We start from the raw sequence: 12,484 nt of genomic DNA, 5'->3' as shown, positions 1-12,484 counted from the left end.
AGCAATCACTCCCCCTTCTACTGAAGATGAATTATACTCCATTCTCGCCTCTATCACCACTCATATTTAACTTGCATCCGAGCAGATCATCCCTCATACCACATATTCACCTCATACCTCCTAAATTCCCTCCTCACTACCTTCCTCTGATTAAACGTTCCTGTCAATTTTATAAGGAATACATTCGCACTGGCAACCGTGAAGCTCTTCTGCATCATAGAGCCCTCCACGCACAGTATGTAATTACCTCCGAGCATACAAATTACGACAGTGGATTAAAACCTGCAATACCCTTTCTACCACATCGCACCCTTCGCAATATTGGAAACGTTTCAACGCATTAGCTGGTAAATTTACTAAAACCTCATATCCTATTCTAAGTCTCGATCAGGCATTACAAACAGACCGCGAAAATGCTAACACTTTTGCTTCCTCCTTACAGGAGATCTTCACACCTCTACCATCCGCCCGGCATTTTCATCATCATCCTGTAGACCAGTGTTTCCCAACCGGTGTGCCGCGAATGGCCCGCTGGTGTGCCGAGAGAAAATCGAAACAAAATTATTAATTCTATAGCAATCAAATTACAAGACAAAGGGGAAAATGTGTATGTGTATTTCATATTATTATGAACCTCTACTATGAATCTACAATTTTAAGTTTCGTACTGTGTTTACTTTTATGTACATTTTTAGTGTTGAAAAAAGTATTTGTTATCATTATTGCTTCTTTAGTGTTGCAGACTATTTCATAACTTGAAATTTTAAAATATCATTCTATCCTTTCAACAAAGCAAACATGCATACAAATTAACTACATTTGTGTTTTAAAAGTAAAAGAGATTTGTTTGTTCGTTCGTTATTTAATGATCTTCCTTCTTAGTAAAGGTTGGATACAGTTTTCGAAAAGGATGGTGTACTTTTAAAAACCTGATTCCCATATCTCATTGCAATTGTTTTCGGTTTTTAGAATAAAAAATAAGCATAATGATTTACCACGGAGGAAAACCAGTGATCGAGATTTCTTCTCTGTGAGAAGGAGATCAGTAATCATTAAAAAGAATTACCATAGTATTTTATATTTACAAATAATGTCTATATGAGTGTGCCGCGAGAATTCAAGTTACACCTGTAGTGTGCCGCAAGTCGAAAAAGATTCGGAAACGCTGCTGTAGACCATCTCAAGTTCAATTCATCACACCTTCAACCCAACGTGGCACAAAACCTACCCACTCATAAGGCACTCACTGCCCCCATCACTATCACAGAAATCACTCATGTCATCAATCATAAACGCAATACTGCTCCTGGAATTGACAACATTTCCAATCGACATATTAAAGAAAGTCCACCACTTTTGCTCACTCTTCTCGCCCTCATTTACACATATGTACCCGCTCACTGGAAAACATCAAAAGTTCTCATGTTTCCTAAACACAATTAACCTCCTGATAACTTTTCATTCTACCGGCCGATACAACTCACTCCAGTATTTACAAAAATCCTCGAGAAAATCCTTGCCAAACGCCTTCATGTTCATCTTTCTCATTACCATATCTTACCACACCACCAAGCAGGCTTTCGCCCACAGTTGAGCATCAACGATCAGCTTCTGCGTCTCCTCAACTACACCCATAATCAGTATAGTACCGCTAAGCCATCTTGTATGGTACTCTTTGATTTAGAGAAGGCATTTGATAAAGTATGACACCAGGGTCTGCTTTCAAAACTGCTCAACTTTCGAATTCCCATCGTATATATCCGTTTTATTTATAATTTCTTGTTCGGCCGCCTTGCTTATGTTTAAATAAACCAACAGTCCCCTTATCCCATCTTTCTGCATTCAGGTGTTCCTCAAGGCTCTTCACTATCACCTTTATTATATCTACTTTATGTAGCCGACATGTCTCCACTCCCTCAACATGTTCACTTATTTCAATACGCTGATGATACAGCATTGCTAGCAAGTGGCCGCACTATACACAAATCAACAAAAGGTTACAACCAGCAATAGACGCGTTTGGTTTCTGGTGCGATAAAGGGCGACTAAAGATCAATGCCGCTAAAACCCAATATATATCCTTTCTTCCTCTTAAGAAACGCTCCAAAAGTCACCGTAATGCAACCTTACTTCAGATCACCGTTTACGACACCCGTCTTACAATCTCTAACACCGTTAAATACTTTGACTCACTTTAGACAGGCACCTTGCATGGAAAGCTCATCTCCAGGACATCACCAAGAAGGCATACAATCGACTTTATATCTTAAAACGTCTTACTGGCACCACTTGGTGTCTTTCTGCGGAGCTGCTCTTAAACACTTATAAATTCTTTCCTCGACCGGTGCTTACTTATGGACATCCTGCTTGGGTCTCGGCACCCCTCTTATATTATCGAGAAATTAAAGTTCTCGAACATCACGCACTTAGAATTGCATACAGAATCAAACTTCCCAGTCCTACTGCCGAGCTCTATGATCGCATGACTTTTCCCCACATTTGGTTCCATTTACAGAAACTCCGATTCCGATACTTCCAGCAACGCCTCACTTCTCATCATCCACTCCTCGTAGATACAATCAATGCTCACACCAATTTTGATATCGCTCACCTCATCACTCATTCCGCCCTCTCTCTTCTCTTCACGATGTATCATTATTCCTTACCACCAAATCATCCAGATCTTCCACTTACCCGACCATTTCTTCTCGATCACCCTCCATCGCATATCATACCCTCATCTTCTGCACAGTAACTCCTCTGTCACTAACAGGGCTTCCCACCGTCCATCATTAATGCTTGGAGTAGCCCCCAAGCGAGAAGAATAATCGGCATCTGTCCATTAACACTATCCTATGTGTTGTGTCGTCTAACTGCACCTCATCTCATCACTATCTCACTCATCCGCTCATTGTCATGCAACCTAACTACAATACTTTCACTATTGTATATAATTCATTGTGCAGTTTCCTCTCCTCTACACATGATTACGATCGTAAAGATCGTAATGTCCTAATATATATAAATTTATTTAAAAATAAAGTTATATGACAATATTGAATATTCCATAGCCAATCTCCCATTCCTTTCCACCTGTCCCTTTACTTTACTTCCCTTTTCCCATGGAGGGCGTAATCCTCGAGCGGATGGCTAGCCCCGGCAAGCTAAAAAATAAATAAAAATTTTGTATTATTTTTGAAATACATACTTTCATCACAGAATATTTACTGCGTAGTGATGAAAATAAGTTTTATATTTTATACGAAAACTGTTTACACATAATTCAATCTTTTCTCTCTTAGTCTTTATTCCAAATGAAACACTCAATAAGAAACACACTTTTACGAAACACTTGTCTCCTGATTTTACCGACACACTTCCTACTTCTTACACACCTTGCACAATGGTATTAATGCCAATAGGTCTATATAGCAGAACTTGGCATTATTTTCTCTTCTTGAAGTATGGTTGCTCTTCATCATCCGAGAAACTGTCACTCTCATCCTGTACACCCTCAGTTTTAGTCGAATATTCTTCGAAGTGTCTGAGGAATTGTCTTCTGCTTATATATATTTTCGTTACTTCCTTAGAAAGAATCCAAAAATTGTGATATGCTATACCATTCACATTATAAAAAACATGAACCGGCCACCTACTGCGGGGAGATTTTACACAGCATTTCCTAAGCATCTGTTCAACGACATCGGTAACAAATTTTGTTTTGTTGTAATAAAGTAGAGTGTCAGGTTTCTTCTTATCTTGTGATACACGAACTGCCTTATGCGTACTACTGAAAATGGATACACTCTTGTTCCTTTTGTATCGGTATACTGCAATGTTTTGTTGCCTCTGCCTTTGCAAATGTCAGTGGTATACAATTCCATATTTTTTTGGTTAGATTTTTCCTTTTGTAACTTCCTTTCGATTGGGCTCATTGTACCAAATAAAGTACAATTATTATATTTTTGGTATTCTCTCTAGTGATCAATGCTTCATTGTATCTTGAAATATAGATGGTAGTCTTCTTTACCATAACTACAAAACACACATTAGGTATATAATGTGCGGGTGGGTGAGCAGGTGTTATTCCAATAACTATGACTTCAAACACCACAGTCGCAACGAGATTACGAACCATTAATTCAAATAAAATATGTTTTCATTGTCAGCATAAGCAAGCGGCCAAAATAACCGCTTGGTCCTTCTGGGGGTATAGCGACATAGCACCCCCGACTAATGATGTGACAGTCTCCACAAATATTACACATAGTCTACTCTACTAATGATAAAAAAAGCCCGGGACTTCCAGAATTTTACGTGAAATGTTTAGGGAAGGGCATGGGAAAAGTAAGAAAAAACGGCGAAATTGACAGCTTCTAGTGTTAAAAGAATAGTTCTATGTCCATTGTGAACAATATACCACTAAGAGAGGTTAAGAAAAAAAAGAAAAGCGAAAGTCTTTGACTCCAGATAGCAATGAACCCAGATTCCTGTCAATGCTTTAACGCCTTCCACTACGATTTACTTTCTGAATTCTGTTAATTGAAGTATAAGTTATAAAAGTGTATTATAGATGGTTGATCATTATATAACTTTCAAAACATCAAATATAGTACCCCTATGTTATACTATAATAGATTAAAGTTTATGACGACTCTAGCTCATAGTTGATTGACATTTGGCACCGGGAGGCCATGACGAGCTAGACTTATCATTTCAGTGCAAGGAGTTACTTAATCAGCGAGCATTGTTTATGCAAAATCGGCATCCTCAGTGGTATGATACTTTCCTCACAGTTACAACAGTTACAAGCGGTTGGAAAGATAAGGAGATATTGCCAGCTTTCTCATTGCGATAATTTTCTCGCTAATAGCGTAGATATATAGCAGTGTTGTATTAACAAACGTTGTTCCGCACTGATAGTGTCAGTGTTTGAAAATGTGGTATAATAATGAAAGTTTAATTCCAAGCCTGCAAGATTCTGTTCATTTACTATTATTATTATTATTATTATTATTATTATTATTATTATTATTATTATTATTATTAATTTAAAAATAAAAATTACTGAAATTTTATCATTCCAGCTCGCCTTGAAGAACGAAGTCTTCTTATATTAGAAAAACTGTGTTATTGAAAGTCTAGCTTCGATGTCAGTTCGATTGGTACAACGAAAATCAATAAAACAAAACTTCATTGTTATCAGCACCACGTCTGCAAAAGCAACCAGAAAGAGCGAAATTATGTTTTCAATTCAACTGAAAGATATTACATTAGTCGCCATGAAAATCCTCAAACGAGAGTGAAAGGTTGTACCGGATAGATTTCGAGACGCTGATTACGTATATATCATGGAGAAGGTTCCAGCACGTACGTTTTTTTTTAGCGAGTACCATAATTGACAGAAAAATCGTATTTTTCGTATTTAATATGTGTTTTCGTGTTTGGAGTACATAATTCTGAATTTTCCTTAATCCAAGAACTCTTACTAGGCTATATCCCAGGAACATTCTTTTCTCTAGATCACGACGCCCCGGAAACGTACCCCCTCCCCTTGGGTTGCAAAGATTTATTGTCGTTCCACACTGCATACACTAAAACCTAGGCTTGATTGACAGAGAAAGGTTTCGTAATCAACTTGCGATCATTCCTCGGCCACCTTTTGTCTAAAGCATTTAATCATCTCAGAAAACTATTCACAAGACCCAGCGATGCAAATGTGAACGAAGGTGTTTCTACTGGACCTCAAATCAGACATTTTAAGGATACTACATATTCTTCTAAGCTTAATGAAGTGGAAAGTGAGGTTTGGGAAGCCTTTCGTGAAGTGTGCAGTAACTTTCTAGGGAATCATAAGTCACCTCATTACAAAGACATTGTGCGCAGGTTAATTATTTTATTTCGTAACATGGGATGTAACATGTCCCTAAATTTACACTCTCTGCATTGCCAAATTGACTTTTTCCCTGAAATGTGCAGCTTGGGGGTGGTCTCTGACAAACAAAGGGAAAGGTTTCACCAGCAAATAGCTGCTATGGGGAGGAGCTACAGTGGTAAATGGAGTGTGTACATGCTGGCATACTTCTATTGGAATGTGACACGCGAGACATTCTGTAGTAATTACAATAGTGGTAAGAAAACTAAGTGGCACGTAACTGTTAACAATTAACTTTTTATGCAGTTTTAGCTGCATAATTTATATTGACATTTAAATAATAATGTGCAAATTATTTGATGGAGAATAGCATCTTTGCGCGGATATAAAACACCCCCTTCCTCCCTGAAAACTTGTACGCCCTGGAGGAAAATGGGTTACGGATTCGATTTCAGAAGCTCGAAACCTATAGGAATCACCTATTTTTGTTCGTGGGAGCGAAAAAAAAAGTTTCATTTAACCGACCAGTGTTATCATTCAAATCCTTTGCATTGCATTCAGCACGCTCAATATAATCATTACCGAATAAAATACAAAACACAGCACTGGGGATGGTAGTAGGTTAAAACCTTGGGGATGGTCTGAACTAAATTTTGTTGCTCCTAGTCATTTATTTGAATGTTGATTTGTCGCCAGAAGAACCTATAAATGTTAATCTTCGGCAAAAATCCACTAGTGGAAGTTGTACTCTCTTCCCTTCGTGGGCGTCCATCTTCCTAGTCGTATTAATCTGTTATGATACAATTCAATTTCAGTAAGTTGGTTACATTATTGAAAAATCTACATATAAACTATAAATCTTATTTGATTAATATGGCGTTTGACCACTTTAAGAAAACATAACTTGTCGTGACGTTGAGACATGTAACTCATGAGCGGTTAACGGAGAGATAATGAAACGTTTTCAGTGATGATAGAGCAAAATCTATACCTGATTCACTGTTCGAAAATTGGTCATAAATATTTAAGAATATTTAGTTGTTGAGCAAGGCGGATAGTGGAAGTGGTGAACTTCATCCTGATAACAGAAGTAACAAGAAGCTTCAGAAAGAAACATCTCTTTGAGTTTTAGCCATACATAATCACGGCCTTAGAACTAAAAGTATCTATGACTCAGCGTATCGTATTAGTTACTTGGAACAGCCCCATTACATATTCTGTTAGAATCTTTCCAAGTTTGTTAAATCAGATCTCTACTGGGGATGCTCAACTCTGTATACAGCTATTGTGGGACCTCACACACAGTTTGATCCAAATGCTGATTAAATTTTATAATCAGCTAAGTAAAATTTGGTGTACATTATATTGTGACAATCTTATTGTACGTTCGTCTATCCCTGTTACTTAGGATTAGTTTCTGTTATTTATCTTGTCATGAAATGTGTATACCTTTATTGTCTTGAACATCGTTGGTCTTGGTAGAATGCGCACAGCCGTGCGTGATCATATGATCACAGCAGCTAGTATTTATGAAAATAAGCCTTGTATAACACACTTTCAGTGGTTTCTTTACGCTTTGTGTGTTGACTACTAGGAGAAGGTTCTGTTAACGATATTCAGACAAAACAAATTCCAAATTGCGGCGTGAATGTAACCTAGAGGTACAAATATCCGCAACACGCCAGAAATACAAGAAAAATGTCATCGTCCTCGCAGTAAGCATTAAAAAACAATCTTATATCTTATCCTTTCAAATCATTTTCGGCTGGCTTATGTTTTAGAGATGTCAAAAGTTGTTACAGATTACATTTCAGACATCTGAAAATATTTGGGTCATGGCCATTGACGTTTTCCATCAGTGTGATCATATGAATACGCAAGGCGTTTAAGTAGCTTCTTCTCTCTTACGTACGTACGTATAGGCGTCAATTATACAGTAAAATTTCGCAGGTACATCAATTTAGAACAGTTTGTTCATGCTTTCAGTTGATTTATTCTATTCTTTTTACTTTATTATTATTATTATTATTATTATTATTATTATTATTATTATTATTATTATTATTATTATTATTATTATTATGATTATTATTATTATTATTATTATTATTATCTGAAATGACTTTTGCAACTCCTGTTACTTCTAATTGTCTGGTTTTCCCTTTAGATACAGAGGTCTTTCACTTCAACAAATTCTTGATATTTTAGAATCGGATGACGTGCATGACATGCAAGACATGTTGAACCTCCGAAATCTAATTTCTTTTCGCATGAAGATTCGGGAAAGGAGGATGGAAATGTACAAAATTACAGGGCGCCAACTTACCAGTCATGCTGAAATTGTTTTTACATATAATACTCGACTTGTTGAAGATGATGTGACAACTCTGTCGTTACAACTGCGTTACGTGTAACGGGGATCAGCCTGTTTTTAATGAGCAAAATTTCCAAAATGAAAATAGAAAGTACTCATTCGTATGAATTCGGAGAATATTAGCAAGCACATGAAACTTACTGATCAAATGGGCCAGGACATCTCATATTATAGAATAAGAATCTAGTCCAAAATGTGGTGGGGGGACGCCTTTCTCTTGGATGATTGATGTATCACAGGAATTGCATGGCTAATGTTGAGAAAAGCCAGAACAGGCATCTCACACTTAGAATTTGCAAGACATATTGTACAAACTTATTTGCAAAATTATAAAGCCATTCGATTAGATGCAGGGCTTCCAGATATTTCTGAGTCCAGCAGTCAACAACACCATGTAAGGGATGACGTTTGTCTTTATGGGAGAAACCACTTAGTGGTTCGGTCTAAGCGTAAACGTTGTGCAAGTACACTGTGTTCAAACACAGTACCTACGAAATGTTTCAAATGTAGCATAGGTTTGTACGCCTACCATTTTCTTCAATTTCCATAAAGTTCCATAGATATTGGGCTCCATAACCTGACAATTCAATAGTCCAAATATTGTGTTTAGTTTTGTCTTCTAAAGTGTAACAATTTCTAAGACAATAAATGTCTCCTTTCTTTTGCATATGTGTTAATAATTTAACAGGGCATCCACTTAATCATGATAAACGAAAGTTCTTAAACGCCTAGCGTGTTCATATGATCACGGGGCACCTCAACAAAACCGCTTACGTAACGAACTCAAAATTTCTCATAAATGGTCTTTACACCTAAATAACTCAAAATTACAAATTTCACCGAAAATAAAAACAAAAAATAATTTCGGCGTTAATGGGTTAATGGCATTGCGATTCATACCCTCTAAAATTCGGAGAAGTCTCATTTTGCTCAACAAACACATAGGCTATTACATACTATATTAATTTCTCTCACTCAATTCAATGCTGCCATGGATTTATGGTCCATATTTTGATATGTTAATAACTCTTTCTCTCTCTCAATATATGCATTCTTTGATTGGTTGTGCCAATGTTGAGTTCACTGCAGATTGTTGGCGAGTGAATAGCAGCTTACAAGCAGATTTACGGAAGTGTAGCCCACCGATTTTTATGAAAAGTAGTATAGTCCTAGAACATCGAAAAATATTAGAGAGGTATTACAGTATTTCGGCTTCGGTACATGTTTAAGGATAAAACCACACTTCAAGTATAGCATAAACATTAAACAGTCATTTCATGGAGACGAAACCTTAAGTAACCATACTGCAAGGCAGTTTCAGGAAAGATGAATCAGAATGTGATGTCAACATTACAAAAATCGCAATGGTGGATCTAATATGAAGGTTACAATTACAAAAGCCTTTGGTATAAAATGGTCTGCAGTTAGACATGAACAATTCTAGATAATAGTGGTTATTGCGAGAAGGTTGCAGACCAATTTGAAACCCTTTACTCTACTAATTTTAACGGAATGCTAAATAATGTGTGTTACTGCGTTTCTCACTATTAGCTTATTTATAGTAAGTCCTCTCGACCCTCACTATTCAGGGTATCCTATGAAATGAATCCCCTCGCTTTTCATATTCGGAATGCCACGACATTCCACAACACGGCATTTGATTACCTTTTAATTCTACCCACTGCGAAACTCTAACGCCAGATAACTGTACCAACTGATATTACCCATGAAGCGGAGTATATTGTTTTTCATTACAATACGCACCCAATCGTATCTTAAACTTAATTGGTCGTTATAAAATCGAATCGAAATTGTGATCCTGCTCTTAACCTCACTATTACATTCAACAATCCAGTCTAACGTAAAAAAAGTAAAGACAATTTCGGGCATCAGAATTATAGTTCAAATAATTTGTATTATCGAAATTAAACCACTTTCCCAAATTAGCACCTATTGTGTTCTTTATCATTTAACATGTGGCACAAATATATTTTAAATCACTATAAAGAGTTATCACAGCTAGTGAGAGGCAGGGAGACTCACTGTAATAAGCATAGAAAACAGCGAGAAATTCAGAGATTAAACTTCATTAAATATCCAGTTAAAATAAATATAGAAAGGGGTTTCAAATCGGTCTGCAACCTTCTCACGGTAAAACTTGCCAATAAAATTATTTTAGGTTTGCTGCAGACAATTTCAAACCAAAAGATTTTTGTAATTGTAATCACCATAATGGATTGGATTTGAATTTTGTAATGTGACATCAGGTTCATATCAGCTGTCCTGAAACCCTTCTGGCAGTGTTTCCTTCTACATTAAATGATTGTTTTCTCTCTATGTTCGGAGATTGCCCTTAACGTTCGAAGAAAAATTTCTACCCTTAAAACACACACCATTGCCGAGATAAATAAAAATACGTGTAGATTATATTACGATGTTGTAGATGTATGCAAAATTTTATTCAAATTGAGTCATCCTTTACTAAGCTTCCTTGGTAAATATTAGTACATTAGCACAAAGAAACATGTAAAGTCATATACCGCGTATACCCATTTTTGTCAGAACTCTACTGTTGGTGCTGAGCCCACGTATACGCATCTTCTGGAATTTAACATAGAGTTAGATAAACATGTAGACTGTATTACGTGCTTTATTAGCACATTAGGTGTACAGTATCACATTAGGTGTGACAATCCTACTGTATGTTCAGCTATGCCTATTACTGAGGCTTGGTTTCAGACATTTCTCCTCTCACGAAAAGTATAGGTCTTAATTACTCGAGAGAGCTATCAACCAATTATGATCAATCGCATTGCGATTCATTCCCTCGGAAAATCAAAGAAGTCTCAATTAACACCTCGCCTATTGCGTACAAATTCTCGTACGATATCACATTAAGTATTAATTACTCTCACTGAACGCAATACAATCATAAATTCGATTTTACAGCATTGTTTTTATGGTATGTCATATTTTGATTCTGGCGTATTTTTAAATGTCTAATTAAGAATACACATATTTCTCAGTAGAGGTCCGGGTGTACATCCCCCCGTGGGAAAGTTTCCCTAGGGAACTATCCTCGGCGATAGGTGGTAAACATATGTTCATGGTCTTGGATGCCTACCGGCTGTATAAACAAAATGAAATATGTTGCATTCTTCTTCTTCTTTTTCTCATTGTGTAGTGTCTAATTATTTTGGATACCCTGCTCTGCCCCTAAGAAGATGTATGTGTTCAATGGAGCAGACTGCGAAATGTGTACTTTGATCGAATTGGTCTTAGGTGCTAAGGTAAATATCGTATTTCATGATTTTCTTGAAAATGTGGGATGAGATTGCAGCAACAGTAGCATCGAAATTTAGCCTGGGTCCTATTCCCTCGGAAATGCCTGTATACAGAAGGTGAAACATGACATTCGCCGTTACTGTGCACATTATTAGTTCCCAGGTCTTAAGTAAATAGCTGAGGAGCATGTAATGAAAAGTAGAATGTAATGGTAGAATGGTGACGTCGATAACTTAGCGTAGAGAGTACACGTTGTGTGATTGTGTATATATTTCTATTGGCAGCTGTTGGGAAGGAAGAAACGTCAAATAAAATATATCATCGTCAATGAATTTATTAGATAAGCCTAATATGCCATCATTGGTTCATTTACAAAAAATGCGATATTTGGAGATTGCCGTACAATTTCTTATTGTAAACTGTGATCTAAATACACTGTGATATATGGCAGAAAGGGATGAGTAACATTTGAATGATGGGAAAAGTGACTTTACCAGGACGTTGTACTGAAAACTTCTAAGCAGATAATGGTGCATTAATGACGTATTTACAAAGTGGATATATCTGTTTAACATATAGAGGAATGAAGATTATTTTAACTGGTAATTGATATCATCGTAAGTGTATGGTGGCATGTATAAACAAGATCAAAAGTAGATTTTCGTCTTCGTTCTCCCGTTCATGCATGAACAGTCATTTGTATACATAGTGCCGTTATTCTGTGTTTATCAGCCACTGAAGTAACATGTCTTTTAGTGCCTGTGCTATGGCTACTATGGCTCAACTACGGCTACTAACAAAGAGTACTTGTTAAATCTTGAATATGGACTTAATTCAATGAAAACCAAATTAATTTGTGTTGGACCGGATAGTGATACATTCGAGTCAGTGATTTGTGTTGGAAAAGGACTTGTGTTTGGAGTAAAGTTAAATTTGGCAGAGTGCGAGAA

Source organism: Thermobia domestica, chromosome 8 (genome assembly GCF_964235325.1).
Source record: "Thermobia domestica chromosome 8, izTheDome1.hap1.1, whole genome shotgun sequence".
Taxonomy (NCBI): domain Eukaryota; kingdom Metazoa; phylum Arthropoda; class Insecta; order Zygentoma; family Lepismatidae; genus Thermobia; species Thermobia domestica.
Note: the sequence above shows the minus strand (reverse complement) of the source record.